The sequence below is a fragment of the Nomascus leucogenys genome, chromosome 1a, assembly GCF_006542625.1.
Source record: "Nomascus leucogenys isolate Asia chromosome 1a, Asia_NLE_v1, whole genome shotgun sequence".
Taxonomy (NCBI): Eukaryota; Metazoa; Chordata; class Mammalia; order Primates; family Hylobatidae; genus Nomascus; species Nomascus leucogenys.
The window spans coordinates 82,154,512-82,171,475 of NC_044381.1; the positions used below are offsets into that span (position 1 = coordinate 82,154,512).

Genomic DNA, 16,964 nt, shown 5'->3' on the forward strand with positions numbered 1-16,964 from the left:
CCCATTCTAGAGAATAAAAATATTGTGGGGGCCTTTAGCCACCATCCCAGATGGGTGACTTGGGAGCTTATACTGGCATAGTGCCTAACATTGGGCAGAGTGTTGGGGATGACTTTGTTCTCCTGATGGCTCCTGGCCCCTAGACAGACCATTTTACAGCTGGCTCCGTCAAAGTTAACCCTTGAAGAATGGGAGAGTGCAAGGCAGAGCTCAGGCAGTGAGGATGACCACTAAACTAGCCCTGGCAGACACGGTAAGGCTGGCCTCTCTTATGGCCAGCCCTAGGTGGGCAGGGATGGTGACTTTCTCTGAGAAATAACAAGTGGCCCAGGATAGACACACCCCACCAAGGCCTGAAATTCTCATCACTGCAGTCACTCCATTGAGGTATTATCAATACTACTATTGCTGTGTAAACCAAAATGTATCTGAGTCTCAATCAATTTAGAAGTTTATTTTGCCGAGAATAAGGACATGCCTCAGGAGGTCCTGATGACATGTGTCCAAGGTGGTCAGGCTACAGCTTGGTTTTATATATGCTAGGAGAAATAAGACATCAATTAATATGTAAGATGTACATTGGTCAGGTCTGGAAAGGCAGGACAACTCGAAGGGGTGGGGGGAGGGGAACTTTCAGGTCACAGGTGCATTCAAAGATTTTCCCAGGGCGATTGAAAGAGTTTTTCTAAAAGTATGGAATCCATAGAAGGGACTATCTGAGTTAAGATAAGGGGTTATGTAGACCAAGGTTCTTATTATGCAGAGGAAGCCTCCAGGTAGCAGGCTTCAGAGAGAGTAGATAGTAAATGTTTCTTATCAGACTTAAAAGGTGCCAGACTCTTAGTTAATTCTCTGCTGGATCAGGGGAAAGATGTGGAAAGGGAAAGGGATTCTCTACTGAATGTAGATTTCCCCCACAAGGGACAGTTTTGCAGGGCCATTTCAAAATCTGTGAGTAAAAGAATAGAGTATTTTGATTTCTTCAGGGCCTGTTGTCATGTGATGCTATATTAGAGTCAGGCTGGAATTTGGTGTCTTATTGCTACAGTCTTAAGATCTCTTTTTTGATGTTAATGCTGGTCAGTTGTGCCTGAATTCCAAAGGGAGGAGAGTATAATGAGGCATGTACAACTCCTGTTCCCATTGTAGCCTGAACTAATTTTCCAGGTTAACTTTGGAATGCCCTTGGCTGGGAGGAGGGGTCCATTCAGATGGTCGGGGGTCTTAGAATTTTATTTTTAAGGAGGCTGATGTGGGCGGATCACCTGAGGTCAGGAGTTCAAGACCAGCCTGGCCAACATGGTGAAACCCCATCTCTACTAAAAATACAAAAATTAGCCGAGCATGGTGGTGGGCGCCTGTAATCCCAGCTACTCAGGAGGCTGAGGCAGGAGAACCACTTGAACCCAGGAGATGGAGGTTGCAGTGAGCCAGGGTCACGCCATTGCACTCCAACCTGGACAACAAGAGTGAGATTCCATCTAAAAAAAAAAGAATTTTATTTTTAGTTTTACAGCTACTACCACAAGGTTTATTCTGCTTCCTAGATACTCTTGTAAATGGACAAAAGTGCCACCTGGAGGGACTGCTACATTCACCCTCAAAATGACAAGGAAGACCAACTCCTCACTAGCCAGCCTGGTCCTTCAGGGGCCATGGAGGCCAGGGGTGCACACCAGGGGTGGGCTAGTGGGGAGTCTCAGATAAGGAGAGATTTGGGACAGTTGGGCAGGATGAAGAGAATACTTGAAGGAGAGGAAAGGTCTGGACTGCCTAGGCTGGGGGCCATGCCTGGGGCCTAGGGACAGGATAGCACCATCCTGACTGCCTTGACTGGTTCACTCCAGGCATCTAAAATTGTCATGTGCCAGGGAGATCAGGAAGTGGCATGAAGATATTCCAGAGGCAACTGATTTCTTCTTGGAAGTGGTTAAAGTTATTGATTTAAGTCATGACAGGCTCAAGGGCACTAAGAGAGTCTCTCAAAAGGAAATCAAACTGTTTCTCCAGGAGACTATTGGTTTTTATTTAGGCAGGGGTCTAATCTATTGAGGTGAAAGCCACTGGGTCTCACCTCTGGAGCAATCTGGGGAGACCTATAAAGTTTATTGATTTGACTTACTTAACTTACACTGGCTTATAATAAAACAACTAGACCCATCAATCAGTCCCCAGACCTCCCCAAGAGCATGATTACAGAGTGGATTGATTCTTCCTCTGAGATGGCAGCTTATGGGAAAGCACTGAGAGGGTCGGGGCAGTAGATGCTGCCCCATGCTGGGGCTCGGTCCATTCCTTTACACTGCACAGTGGCATTCTAAGGCAGCACACCAGGGGAGGCCACTTCTCCACCCAGGCGAGGGACCTAGGACAGGGCCAGGAGTTCTCTGGGAATAGCCTGCAGTGACCTCTCTGGACAGCAAAGAGCTAGACAGCCCCATCAGGCAGGTGGTGGAGAGCTGCAAGATTTATCTTTGTCAGGTGAGAAAAGGCAGAATGAGGATACTGACAGAGAGCAAGGATGGAGGGGTGTATGCAAAGGGCAGACAGCCAAGATAACTGAGCAGGGCCTTCCGGAGGACATACCGCAGGCCTGCCTCTGTGCCAAGCGGACGGACCTGCAGGGGCAGGGGAGGAGGACTTATTCAAGCCAATTCACTGGTATTTCTCTTGCCTCCAGAAATAAGACATGTCCTTCCCTGGGGTTATTTGCAGGCTTGTTGGAGAGGCAAGATGTTCCCATTTGAATGAGATTATGACGTGAGACCTTGGACCATGAAATGCCAAGTCAGTGGCACACATTGTAAGTGCTGTAGGTATTCAGAAAAAGGAGTGCCCTGTGAGGGCTGGAGAGGTTGGGGAGGGTCTCAGAGAACAGGTGACACCTGAACTAGGCTTCCCTAATTCAAGAAGAGTAGAGGGGAGTTGGGTGAGTAAATCCATCTCCTAAAAATGTAGCATCCAGTGTCTGATTGGGCACAGAAACACTTAAGTACTAAGAAGTAATTTGTGTGTGGTTAAATTTGAGAGCTCCAGACTCAATGTGTGGGTTTAAGCCTGGGCTCCACCAATATTATCCATATGGGCAAGTAACTTAACATCCGTGAGTCCCTCTCTTGTTGTTGTTGTTGTTTGTTTTTTTGTTTTTTTGAGATGGAATCTTGTTCTGTTGCTTAGGCTGGAGTGCAGTGGTGTGATCTGTCACTGCAGCCACTGCCTCCTGGGTTCAAGACATTCTCCTGCCTCAGCCTCCTGAGTAGCTGGGACTACAGGCATGTGCCACCACACCCGGCTAATTTTTTTGTATTTTTAGTAGAGACGGGGTTTCACCATGTTGGCCAGGCTGTTCTCTAACTCCTGACCTCAGATGATCCACCCACCTCGGCCTCCCAAAATGCTGGGATTACAGGTGTGAGCCACCGCGCCCAGCCTCTCTCGTTTTTTTTTTTTTTTTTTTTTTAAAGGCAGGGTCTCACTCTGTCGCCCAGCTGGAGTGCTGTGGCAAGATGTCAGGTCACTGCTGCCTCCAACTCCTGGGCTCAAGGGATCCTCCTACCTCAGCGTTCTAAGTAGCTGGGACTACAGGTGCACACCACCATGCTCAGCTAATTTTTATTTTTTTTGTAGAGGTGGTGTCTCTCTGTGTTGCCCAGGCTAGTTTCAAACTCCTGGGTTCAAGTGATCCTCCCACCTGCATCTGTGAGTCTTAATCTCTTCATGTATAAAGTAGGGATATCGGTAGTACCTAATAATGGTACCTAATAGCGATAGTAATAATAATGGTATTTAATAATATTATCAGTGCTATAATAGTATTAGTTAATAATGTAGTATTACTAATAGTAATAGTACTTAATAATAGAACCTATTTGGAAAAGTAATTGTAAAGATTAAATAAAGTTAACGTTTGTAAAGCACTTAAGCACAGTGTCTCATGCGTAGAAAACGTTCCATCAGTGACAGTCACTGCCATCATTATTATTATGAGTGCTGGTAGTAATGGCATTCAGATTACCACCAGGTTCTGGAGAGCTCTGATTCCTCAGACTATCTGGGGGAAAAAGGGGCAAAAAGAGATTCTCTCTCCATCCTAAGGGAGATCACATAGGGAACAATATTCAAGGTTTGAGCTTGCTTTCCCCTAAAGGAAATAACTTCCGTGAAGTTCTCTCTTTACCTTCTCAGCCCCAGAATGTTCTCCCTGTCCTCCTCCCTCTCAGAGCCCATGTGAGCCCCCTCCTCAGAAAGACTTCCCCTACAGCTCTGGTCACCACCCTCCTTCCTCCCCTGAACCTATTGGCTCTCCTCGGGTGGGAAGTCAGAGGACCGACTCCTGTCCTGTTGAGTCTCTTTCAGGGCAGGGCTGTGTCTTGCCAATGTGTTTGTCTCTCAAAAGCAAGAACTGGGCAGAGCACATGCTCTGTAGACCTTAGATGAATCGAAACTCATTGAGACTGCAAACTGGTTCTCTGCCAAGACTGAAGCATTTGTGCTCTCTCTCCCAATCCACCCTCCAAGTGTTTTCCCATCAAGATCATTGTCTGCACTGCAGTCAGAGTCATTTTATAATGAACCTATGGAACTGATCCCACAACCTCCTGGACCCCAGGCACCCTGTGGGGTCCTGCCCCGACTCTGTGAACCTCCTAGGAAGGTGCCAGTGGGTAGGCTGGGCGTCAGTGGATGACAAAAGGGAAGCAGCTGCCACTGCTTCAGGCCCAGACTTTGATCAATTTCCAGCCTCCTCAGGCTGTTCCCAAAGAGGTGGCCACCCTAATGCCAATAAGTCTTAATAAATTTCCACTTAAGTGATCAGAGTACCAGTGAAACCTGACAGCTGAGACTAATTGGAGCCTGTGCGGAGGAGGGCGGATGACATCCCTTCTTGATCTTCTTGTGGCTTTCCTTCAGGCGTGGGGCCCCCCCCAAATCCCTTTTTGTTTCCTTGGTTTTCAACAATTGCCTATCTGGGAAGCAGATTATTGGAATCATTTCTGTACCTCCCACTGCCCCTGTTTTGATCTGTAACCCACAGGGTTAGCCTTAGGAAGGGAAATTAGCAAGGAGATATATCTCAGGATGATTAGAGAGAGGCTCGGCCCATCAGGAGAGATGACAACAGAATGAGGAACACCTACATCCAGAATATACCATCTTAAACATCATGCACGGATAGGCATACACAGGCCAAGGACAGCCAGTCATATTAGGAATGATAAGAGTGAGGTACGGCCCTAAGTCCCCATTTAGGGGACTTCATGGAAAGGCATTTTGGCCCAGATATCATGGAAATTGCTCTAAACACAGGGTGATTATCTCCTCAAGCCCATGAGATCCTCTTTGAATTACATGTGTAGCCCTTACCTAGAACCTGAAGGGCAGGAGTTGGAGGCCCAGGAGCCCAGTGAGGAGGTGAACAAGGGTGTGCCACCGTGCTGCCAGCTAGTTTAGAACCTGCAGGGCAGAGGTAAATTATTTCTGACCTTTATGGGGCCTCCACTTATAATGGGGTCTCCCCTAAAGTCACCATTGGAGAACCGGCAGGGATTTAATGAGGAGAGAAAACAGCTTTGAGCCTTGGACTTGAAGTAGGCTACAGAATAAATAGGTTGGCTGGGCGCAGTGCCTCACGCCTATAATCCCAGCACTTTGGGAGGCCGAGGCGGGTAGATCACCTGAAGTCAGGAGTTCAAGACCAACCTGGCCAGCATGGTGAAACCCCATCTCTACTAAAAATGCAAAAATTAGCCAGATGTGATGGCGGGCACCTGTAATCCCAGCTACTCAGGAGGCTGAGGCAGGAGAATCGCTTGAACCCAGGAGGCAGAGGTTGCAGTGAGCTGAGATCACACCACTGCACTCCAGCCTGGACAACAGAGCAAGACTCTATCTCAAAAACAAAAAACAAAAAACAAACAAACAAAAAAAAACAGAGAGAGAGAGAGAGAGAATAAATAGGTTGAAGAAACTCAGACCAAAGACAATTCTTTGGGGATTCAACAAAGGCATATCTAATAGTGCTGGCTCCACACAGCAACAGTTTCACAAAGGGACTCCTAACCTTTTGTGATACTGTGAGATGAAAAATAAGCCACTCTCCAGTGCAATACTGGGGCATCTTGAGTGATATCTACAAGCACCTTCAGAGCTGGGAAAAGGAGCAAACGTTCCTCACTTACCCTCCAGCTAGTTACCTTTTGCTTTTTCCTGAGCTGACAAAAGTTTCAAGGTTAATAAGCGCTCAGAATGGAGGCAAATGGAACTTCCAGAAGCAGTATTTCTGCAGGTTGGTAGGGATTAGCCATGGTATCTCAGAGGTCGAGAAATACACGGATCATGTCCATTTCTCAAGGCTCCTCGTATTTTTTTTTTTTAAATGAACTATCAAAAGAGAATCATAAAAATTGCGATTTTTGGAAACTTTAGATTTCATAAATTGATACATTTGAACAGCAAAGGCACTGAGTTATTTCGCAAGATAATTACAGAACTTTTGAAAATATTTATTTATAAGGGACCACACGCAGTTTGATCTGAGAATGGGGACACAAGTTTGAGCTGTTTGAAGAACGTCTTCTTTCAATGTAGTTGTTATTGTGGCTCTGAGACTTCTACGTATAACTTCATTTGGAGATGAGTCAAAATCTTAAATTTGAGGGCTTTACCTGGCCTGGGATAAATGGGATGAATTGCTTCCTTAACCCTTCATTTCCCTCCCACCACGATAGCCCCCAGTTTAGCAGAAGTAAACAGTTTATACAAGTGCAGCATTTGATAAAGATTCAGAAGTCTTAGATAATATTTAATAAAGATTCCTTTGTTGAATTAGATAAATTGTATTTATTTATTTTGAGATGGAGTCTTGCTCTGTTGCCCAGCCTGGAGTGCAGTGGCGCGATCTCGGCTCACTGCAAGCTCCGCCTCCCGGGTTCACGCCGTTCTCCTGCCTCAGCCTCCCGAGTAGCTAGGACTACAGGCGCCCGCCACCATGCCCGGCTAATTTTTTGTATTTTTAGTAGAGACAGGGTTTCACCGTGTTAGCCAGGATGGTCTCGATCTCCTGACCTCATGATCCGTCCGCCTTGGCCTCCCAAAGTGCTGGGATTACAGGCATGAGCCACCGCGCCCGGCCGTATTTATTTATTTTTATTTTTGTCTCCCAACCCCAGCTCCCACCACCCCTTCCTCCTTCTGGCTTTTTATTTTTTATTTTTTTTATTTTTGAGACAGGGTCTTGCTCTGTCGCCCAGGCTGGAGGGCAGTGGTGTGATCTCGGTTCACTGCAACCTCTGCCTCCCAGGCTCAAGCAGTCCTCCAATCTCAGCCTCCCAAGTAGCTAGGACTACAGGCATGTGCCACCACACCTGGCTAGTTTTTGTATCTTTTGTAGAGACAGGGTTTCACCATGTTGCCCAGGCTGGTTTCAAACTCCTGAGCTCAAGTGATCCACCTCCCTTGGCCTCCCAAAGTGCTGGGATTACAGGCATGAGTGACTACGCCTGGCCTTATTTTTATTTATTTATTTATTTATTTAGAGACAGGGTCTAGCTCTGTTGCCCAGGCTGAAGTGCAATGGAATGATCTTGGCTCACTGCAACCTTTACCTTTTGGGCTCAAGCAATCCTCCCACATTTACCTTTCGGGCTCAGCCTCCTGAGTAGTTGAAACTACAGGAGTGTGCCACCACGTTCAGCTAACTTCAATTTCTTGTAGAGATGAGGTCTCCCTATCTTACCCAGGCTGCTCTCCAACTCCTGGGCTCAAGTGATCCTCCTGCCTCAGCCTCCTAAAGTGCTAGGATTATACTGTGAGCCACTGGGTGAGCCACTGGGCCTGGCCTGAGAAATTTTAAAGAAGGAATTATTATGGCTTCTGGGATAGTATTTTGGGGGTCCTTTTTACCTCTAAGGCCCAAATATCAAGCATTGAGAATAAGATTCAGTTACACACCTGTGTTTCCGCAAAAAGCCTAAAAAGACTTTGAGATGAAATGCCAAGCAGAGGGAAATTGTCATTCCTAAGCTTATATGTAGGAGACACCACCGTGAATCACTTCAGAGCTTGGGTCTCCCTGTCTCTTATTCCAGCTGTGCCCAGTTCTGTGGGGCATCTACCAGTTCCCATAAGTGCAGTTGACCACAAACCATCTCAGGCCCACTCTTCCCTTGCTTTCTGCCTTTGAGTCTCTGAGTGACAATGCAAGTGGGACCATCACGGTAGCCTGCTTCGGACTCACACTTGGGGGACACAGACACCCGCGGAGAGAGCCTTTGGTGTGCAGTGTGTGAAGCAAGGGAGAAATGCTGTTCCCTCTCTTTTCTCTCTGGTTGGCACTGAGTCACCTTTTGAGCTCCTCCACCAGCCCCTGAGATTGGACCAGCAGGAGCCTGCGGATGAGGCCACCTCAACACCACAGTTCTGTATTGGTTCTTTTTTCTTCTCTTTGCCTCTCCACCCTCTCACTTCTTCTCCTTCAGTCACATTGCTCAGGAAAGAGTTTGCAATTTAGGCCTGTTTTAGGCTTTGCTTTCTGGAATACCCAGAACCCTTTTCATACCAACTGGTGGTGTACTTGATCTTCCTTTTACTGTTTTCTTGCAACTGATTTTTTTGAGCCCAAATGCAAGATTTGACATTGAGATTTGTTACATGCCATCAATGCGATTTTTTTTAAATTCTGATTTTGCCATTTAACAGTGCGAGCTGTCCTTCCTAGCCTTGAGTTATCTACAAATTTGCTCATAAAATTTATTGACTGTTAAAAAAAAGCCATCACTGGTCAACCTCTGTAACCCCATCTCATGCTTCACCCTCCTTGCTAACTACCCTCCAGCAGCCCCACCTCCAATCAGGCGCGCAAATGGGCCAAGCTCTTCCCGCTCAGGGTCTTGTACTTGTTATTCTTTCTGCTTGAAATCCTCTTTCCTCGGGCTCCGCACATGGACATTTCCTTGTTATACTTTACAACTCAGTCTAAATGACACTTCTCAAAGAGGATTTCCATGACTATTGTGTTTCTGTCATAGCACATACCCCAAGCCATGAGTACTATGCCTCATTTATTAGTTTGTTTTTTTGTTTGTTTGTTTGAGATGGAGTCTCGCTCTGTCGCCCAGGCTGGAGGGCAGTGGTGCATTCTCAGCTCACTGCAACCTCTGCCTCCCAGGTTGAAGTGATTCTCAGGCCTCAGCCTCCCAAGTAGCTGGAATTACAGGCACACAACACCATGCCCAGCTAATTTTTGTATTTTTAGTAGGGACAGGGTTTCGCCATGTTGGCCAGGCTGGTCTTGAACTCCTGGCCTCAAGCGATCTGCCCACCTCGGCCTCCCAAAGTGCTGGGATTATAGGCATGAATCACTGCGCCCGGCCTAGTTTGCTTTTTATGGTCCATCTTCCTAATTAGGGTGAAATCTACAAGAAGGCAGGGCTACTGTCCATTTTCTTCACTGCTGGATCTCTGGCACATAGCCCTGGTTCTGACGCCTGCCAGGGGCTCGATAAATATTTGCATCACCCACTCCACTTGTGCATTAGATGCCACCTCCCCTCACCGCCTCGAGGCATCGCTCCACCAGTCCCTCCTGTCTTGTGCATCATCATTTCTCCCATTTTCCTGAATCATTCCCCTCTGCAGACAAATGTGCTGTAATTTCTCCTATCTTAAAAAACAAAACGGACAGACAAAAAATCCTCTCGGCCCACATCCTCTTTCAGCCAACACGCTGCACATTTTATTTATTGCCTGTCTCCTCCACTAGGGAAGAAGCTCCATGAGGGAATGTCTTGTGTCTGTTTTGCTTATTGCTGTATCCCTAGTGCCTCAAAAGTGCCTGGTACATAGTAGGCCTTCAATAACATTTTTTGAGTTGATCGAATAAATCCTTTTGTGGAATAAAGGAATAAAACAGTAAAGCCTTTTTCAATCAATAGAGAGAAAAATCAGTCTTACATCTTGAGCAATGTCTAAATAACTTAAAAGATCAAGATGGAGGCTGGGCACAGTGGCTCACGCCTGTAATCCCAGCACTTTGGGAGCCCAAGGTGTGAAGATTGCTTGAGCTCAGGAGTTTGAGACCAGCCTGGATAACATAGTGAGGCCCTGTCTCTACGAAAAATAATAATTAAAAAAAGATCAACATGGAACCAAAAAACAAATATACATAGGACAGCTCTATAAAGATATGTAGTAGCTACTTAACTGTGTATGTGTATTTTCCATTCTCTGCCTTCTAATATGAAAAGGTTGACAGGATAGTTTGAAGGAGAAAGGAAAATCCACCATAGATTCCTCAGCATCAGAATAACCTCCTTGCCTTAGGGCAAAAAATGAAGCCCAGAAGTAGTGACTTTTCCCAAACTGGGTGTCCTCCCTTCTAAGGGCTTAGGGCATAATCTTCCATAAAACACATCCAGATTGCTAACTCACAGTAAAGGAAAAGTCCTTATGTTTACTTAGAACCCAGATGCCAGGAATTTTCTAGAAAATGGACATGCAGTAATAGTGCCAGCCAGGAGATGGTGACGCGCCTTTCTGTCCAGGAGGACTGCACTCTAGGTGGCACTGAAGGACTGGGAGAGAAGGTTGGGGCCTCCTGGGGCCAGCCAGGGGCCTCTGGGCGAGGACGGCCTAGAAAACAGGGCTCTGCTTCAGAAGGCTCATTCTTGTTGGCTGGGCCCCCATGAGTAAAATAGCTGTTGTTGAATACGACACATTGTTAAGGCTTCAGACGCAAGAGCAATTACAAGTCCAGGGTGGCTGGCAGGTCTACAGTCAGGATAGTTAACTCAAATTCAGGGAGTCTGAAAATCTAGGACAGCTCCTTGGCAACCCGGGACTGACAGATCTTTTGTTCGACTTTTCCTAGGCTTAGGCAACAGCCTCTGAGAGCCCACTAAATTTCCTCCAACATGGAGACTCAGCCTAGCCAACATTCTACCACAAGAACCAGTATCTGGGCTTTGGGGTCCACCAACGCTTAAAATCGAGTAACTGAGTGCAAGGGTTGCAGGTAGGCAATGTGCCGATAGACATTTACATTTCCTAGAGAGAAAGTCCTTTGTTCCATCTCTTTCTCCAAGGGCTCCGTGATTCAAAAAACGGACCGGGCACAGTGGCTCATGCCTGTAATCCTAGCACTTTGGGAGGCTGAGGTAGGAGGATCACTTAAGCTCAGGAGATTGAGACCAGCCTGGGCAACACGGCAAAAACTTGTCTCTGCAAAAATTACAAAAATTAGCTGAGCTTGGTGGCACATGCCTGTAGTCTCAGCTACTTGGGAGGCTGAGGTGAAAGGATTGCTTGAGCCTGCAGTGAGCAGGGTTGACATCACTGCACTACAGCCTGGGCAACAAAGTGAGACCCTATCTCAAAATAAATAAATACATAAGTAAATAAATAAATAAATAATTTTTTAAAAATGCTAAGCAACTACTCCAGTCTTTCCTCGCTAGAGGCCTCACTAATTCTTTACCCCAGCAAGTCCTCTGGGATACTGTAATTCTCCATTTTTTTTCATTGAGACGTGTCTCACTCAGGGGACAGAAAACACCATCTGTTATATGAACAGAGAAGGTAATATAAGAATTATTGGGGCCGAGCACAGTGGTTCACACCTCTAATCCCAGCACTTTGGGTGGCCGATGAGAGAGGATCACTTGAGTCCTGGAGTTTGAGACCAGCCTGGAAAACATAGTGAGATTTCATCTGTACAAATAATAAAAAATTAGTAGGGTGTGGTGGTGTGTGCCTGTAGTCCCAGCTACTCTGGAGGCTGAGGCAGGAGAATTGCTTGAGCCCGGAAGTTGATGCTGCAGTGAGCCGTGATTGTTCCACAGCACTCAGTGTGAGTAACAGAGTGAGACCCTGTCTCAAAAAAAAAAAAAAAAAAAAAAAAGTTGTTAACTAGATAACTAAAAGAGGACACTAAGGTGTCACAGTAAAAGCAACTGCAGGTCGGCTGGGCGCAGTGGCTCATGCCCGTAATCCCAGCACTTTGGGAGGCCAACGCAGGCAGATCACCTGAGGTCAGGAGTTCAAGACCAGCCTGGTCAACATGGTGAAACCTCATCACTACTAAAAATACAAAAGGTGGCCGGGCGCGGTGGCTCACGCCTGTAATCCCAGCACTTTGGGAGGCTGAGGCGGGTGGATCACGAGGTCAGGAGATCAAGACTATCCTGGCTAACATGGTGAAACCCCGTCTCTACTAAAAAATACAAAAAATTAGCCAGCATGGTGGCGGGCGCCTGTAGTCCCAGCTACTCAGGAGGCTGAGGCAGGAGAATGGCGTGAACCCGGGAGGCGGAGCTTGCAGTGAGCAGAGATCACGCCACTGCACTCTAGCCTGGGCGAAAGAGTGAGACTCTGTCTCAAAAAAAATAAAATAAAAGGCCGGGCGCGGTGGCTCACGCCTGTAATCCCAGCACTTTGGGAGGCCGAGGTGGGCAGATCATGAGGTCAGGAGATTGAGACCATCCTGGCCAACACAGTGAAACCCCGTCTCTACTAAAAATACAAAAAATTAGCCGGGCGTGGTGGTGGGCGCCTGTAGTCCCAGGTACTCGGGAGGCTGAGGCAGGAGAATGGCTTGAACCCGGGAGGCGGAGCTTGCGCCACTGCACTCCAGCCTGGGCGACAGAGCGAGACTCTGTCTCAAAAAAATAAATAAATAAAATAAAATAAAATAAAAATAATAAAAATATAAAAGGTAGCTAGGCATGGTGGCACGCGCCTGTAGTCCCAGCTACCCAGGAGGCTGAGGCAGGAGAATCGCTTGAACCTGGGAGGTGGAGGTTGCAGTAAGCCAAGAATACACCACTGCTCTCCAGCCTGGGCAACAGAGCGAGACTCTATCTCAAAAAAAAAAAAAAAAAAAAGACCAGGCATGGTGGCTCACGCCTGTAATCCTAGCACTTTGGGAGACCGAGGCAGGCAGATCATGAGGTCAGGAGTTTGAAACCAACCTGGCCAACATGGTGAAACCCTGTCTCTACTAAAAGTACAAAAATTAGCCTAGCGCAGTGGGGGGCTCCTGTAATCACAGCTACTCAGGAGGCTGAGGCAGAATTGCTTGAACCCAGGAGGTGGAGGTTGCAGTGAGCCAAGATCGCGCCACTGCACTCCAGCCTGGGTGACAGAGCAAGACTCTGTCTTGGAAAAAAAAAAAAAAAAAGCAACTGCAGGAAGCAGCCCCCGCCCCTGGGACTGAGAATAGGAAGGGGTGGGAATTATTAAAACTTGAAAACTTGGGACTCAGACTCCAAGGAGGGGCACCGCTTGGCTGGGCTGGCATTTCTGAGCTGGAGAGGGGCCCCGAGGACCCGACATCTCCTGGGAGAACAAGAGCATGATGAGGCTGGTTCTGTCAGTGCTGGAAAAACTGCAAACCACATTCAACTGCTGCCCCAAGAAGGAGCTGCTACTGCCAGGATGAAGAGGTGAGACTAGACTGACACTGACAAGCGCAGAAAACCCGCAGGAAGCAGACCGGAAGGAAGGAGGCCTTTCTTTCTCCCTCACCATGCTGTTCCCTCGGGGGCCTCCCGTGGGAAGGGCCTAACGTGGAGCCAGCTGGCAAAGCAGAACTGTGGTTGGCAGAGTCCTAGGCCCAGCATCACAAAGCAAGCACTGAAGGGCAGGTTTGGAGCTGAGAGACAATAAGTGAAGAAGGTCTCCCAAAACATTTTGTTTACTGTAATATGTACAGCCATTATCCAAACCATTCATCCAGAGGGATTCAAGCTCTTAATAGATTCATCATCAGGCAGTGTCTAGGGGCATAGCTCGTGGATTTGTTTGGGATTCCCAATGGGCAAACAATAGCAGCCATAGCCATCTGCTGCCATGGTCTTACAAGCAATGAGCACAGAGGTGGCTGTCACCATTCTCAATCTCTGGTCAGGACGGGCTTCTAAATCGGGTGGGGAGCAATGGAGACCTCTTGGTTGTAGCCCCACTGTGGCTGTGGAAATTGGCCTATCTATATGGTTGGTTTCACTTCTCCAGTGAAGCCTGGGGTTCTGACCCAGAGACCACTCAAAACCACAAACCAGTCTTCCCTGAGTGCTTGTCAATCTCCCAGGATTGGAAACGGGACTAGCCATTGTGCTGAACAAACACGACTCACCGAGTGTACTCACAAGCAAATTTATTTGATTTCCCACTGTTTTTTTTTTCATCTGCCCAGGGAAGCCAGCTCTTCCTCTGCCCCAGATGAAATTTAGAGCAAGTCTATGACTTTCTGGTCACACTTAGTAATATCAGCAATCTTCCGGTCACTTTAAACCACACAGTATGCATTTAGTAACTAAATTATTCAGTCCCATAACTTCTTGCTTTAAAGTTGAAACTTCTCCCCCATCCCAGCTCAGGATTCTTGCAAGGTGAAGACAAAGGAGACTGGGGAAAGGGTATGTGGTCAGCTGCTGACATTTCTCCTCCTCCTTCCCCAGAGTACTAGCCGTGAGTCCTGCCTCTTTCAGAGCTGGAGTCCTGCAAATGAGAAGAGGCCAGGGAAGCAGGAAAGTTCTTGCTTGACTGGCCCTGGCTTGGGAATTTAGCATCTGCTCGCTCTGGACTTGGCACATAATTGACAGCTGACTCTCACCAGCTCTTTGCAGTGACCTTCTGGCCACTGAGGAGCTCTTCCCTGCAGTTTGCTTCACAGGACAAATGCTTTCCATGCTTGCTACTCACTCACTCCTTCCTCAACCCTCTGAACCTGGTGATACCTTGAGCTTCTCTCTGAGAGGCCAGTTTGCCCCTCCATGCAGCACTCTTGAATAGATCTAAGGTAACCCCTCACTGCGAGGCCTTTCTTGGATGTGGCCCACATTGGCCACACACACACACACACACACACACACACACACACATACACCCTCTATCATGGCAAATTTGGAGAGCACAGGGTGTCCTAGCCTCCTCCTTTGGCCTCCACCTTACTCCACAGTCAAAGCTAGGGTCAGCCTATTGCTGTCCTTTGGCTTTTTCAGATGGGAATTGGACGCCTGTGCACTGAGTTCCCTAAGCTACAAGAAATGTGTATTAAGCCCTCTCGGTGGACAAGTTGAAGCCCCATTCCCTGAGCTTGTGATGAAGTCCCTATACTTCCTCTCTTCCCCCATGGGACTCACAACCCACCAAAAACTCTGTCCAGAAATCCTCCTTTCTCATCTGCCAGACTGGCCATTCTATCACCATGAATGCAGAGTGCAAGAATCAAAAATAGTTAGTTTTTTCTTCCCTGCTTTCTCCCCACTCTGCACGTGGTCTTGTGCCTAGCTTAAAATGCCATCTCTATTGTCTTCAGGCCTTAGCAGAACTTCTTTGTTAATACCTTGTTACATGTTTACATTGAGAAAAAAAATGAATAAAGTAACCGGATTGCTTTATTATTCTAAAAGCAACAATATGCTCAAAGCTTCATATTCTCAAAGCTTCCAAACATGAGTAAAATGGCCAGAACATGACTTTTTAGGTCCCGTAGGAACTGTTCAGATAGAGGAGAGGAGAAATGTTGCGAAACTTCCTCCAGGGCTTTGGAATCATCTCTCAGCTGAAATTACTAAACTCTTTCTGATCCTTTGGAGAAGGATCTAAAACTCTGGGATGGTTTCAAGGGTTACCATCTACCTCACTGGTTTACCATGAGGATTAAATCAGATAATAGTATATGCAAACATAATTTGTAATTGTGTAAACTAGAAGGTAAACACACAGACGTGTATGGGACAATCATAGCTATGGATACTTTAAAGGAATTTTAATTACCTATAATTTCTAAAGAGCTCTCAGCAGGTATTTACAGTTCAAAGAGGAAATTTTGCTCTTTCAAACTAGATCTGGAGCAAACAATGGGGCTGTTTGGCAAGTGTTTCTGAGAAAACAGTCTACCTAGAGTGTACATTAGCAACAATGAGAGATTACAGGGTAGGTGGCAGACAGGACCCACCCCAGGCATGGCCTACCCCAGGGTTACCTGCATGCTAATCTCAGTGCACCTGCTCTGGCCTTCGGAGAGGGCTTGCCCCTCAAGCGGAGAGGCAGTGAATCCCCCAGGAGCGGTCTTACTGATGCAGGATGGGGCAAAGGTCCCCAGGGACCATTCTGAGGTGTGTTCCAATTTCTCAGGGCCCGTCCTTCCATGGTAACCTGTTCGCCAGCACCTTTATTGGCTTGCCTCCCTTCCCTACCTCTTTCCTCATTCTCTCTCAGAGCTTTCTACGATCACAAACCAACTGCTTGCACTCAAACCTTTGCCCCAGCTTCCTTCGCACCAAGCGTGATCCTAATCACTTTTCCCAATACTTCATTCATAGTAATTTTTTTTTTTTTTTTTTGAGATGGAGTCTCACTCTATTGCCCAGGCTGGAGTGCAGTGGGGCGATCTTGGGCTCACTACAAGCTCCGCCTCCAAGGTTCACACCTTTCTCCTGCCTCAGCCTCCTGAGTAGCTGGGACTACAGGCACCTGCCACCACGCCTAGCTAATTTTTTGTATTTTTAGTAGAGACGGGGTTTCACCGTGTTAGCCAGGATGGTCTCCAACTCCTGACCTCGTGATCCGCCCGCCTCGGCCTCCCAAAGTGCTGGGATTACAGGCGTGAGCCACCGCGCCTGGCCCATTCATAGTAATCTTAAAAGTAGGTGCTGTTGGCTGAGCGCGGTGGCTCACGCCTGTAATCCCAGCACTTTGGGAGGACGAGACAGGCAGATCACCTGAGGTCAGGAGTTCAAGACCAGCCTGACCAACATGCAGAAACCCCATCTCTACTAAAAATACAAAATTAGTCGGACGTGGTGGCACATGCCTGTAATCCCAGCTACTCAGACGGCTGAGGCAGGAGAATCGCTTGAACCTGGGAGACGGAGGTTGCGGTGAGCTGAGATTGCGCCATTGTACTCCAGCCTGGGCAACAAGAGTGAAACTCTGTCTCAAAAAAACAAAAAAGTAGGTGCTGT

The 16,964-nt window shown here is 47.3% G+C and overlaps 1 long non-coding RNA gene across 1 annotated transcript; it reads right to left on the minus strand.

Moving 5' to 3' along the window:
* Positions 1-452: 452 nt before the first annotated feature.
* On the minus strand, positions 453-10,330 carry LOC105739252. The gene is made up of 4 exons (XR_001115170.2): positions 10,202-10,330; positions 6,195-6,381; positions 5,365-5,454; positions 453-1,481 (listed from the first exon to the last, which is right to left on the minus strand). It is a non-coding gene; the product is annotated as an uncharacterized LOC105739252 (long non-coding RNA).
* Between the last annotated feature and the right edge of the window lie 6,634 nt (positions 10,331-16,964).